Here is a 304-nt window from a genome sequence, read left to right as displayed (position 1 = left end):
AAATGCAAAAGGCATGAAATGAAACTCAAAAAGGGCTGGATATGTGTCAGCTATGAACGATTCGTGCTTCGTGAACGAATCGTGCTTTTGAGTCGGATCTTTTCAATGAATCGGTTGACTTGGAGACAGTCGCTGTTATCTGTTGTCCCCTTGAATGTCTTTGGTCTGTCTTACCTCTATCTTATATTTTAGAATGCATTACTTTGATGTGAAAAGTAAGAGATACAGGAGGGTCACCAAATCCGACAAGGCAACACGTTACGAAAATATGTTACCCTCCTCTATTTCACACAAAATGGTTTAA

This window comes from Scardinius erythrophthalmus (genome assembly GCF_964197995.2).
Source record: "Scardinius erythrophthalmus genome assembly, chromosome: 5".
NCBI lineage: Eukaryota > Metazoa > Chordata > Actinopteri > Cypriniformes > Leuciscidae > Scardinius > Scardinius erythrophthalmus.
The sequence above is the reverse complement of the archived record's forward strand: the minus strand, read 5'-3'. Positions refer to the sequence as shown.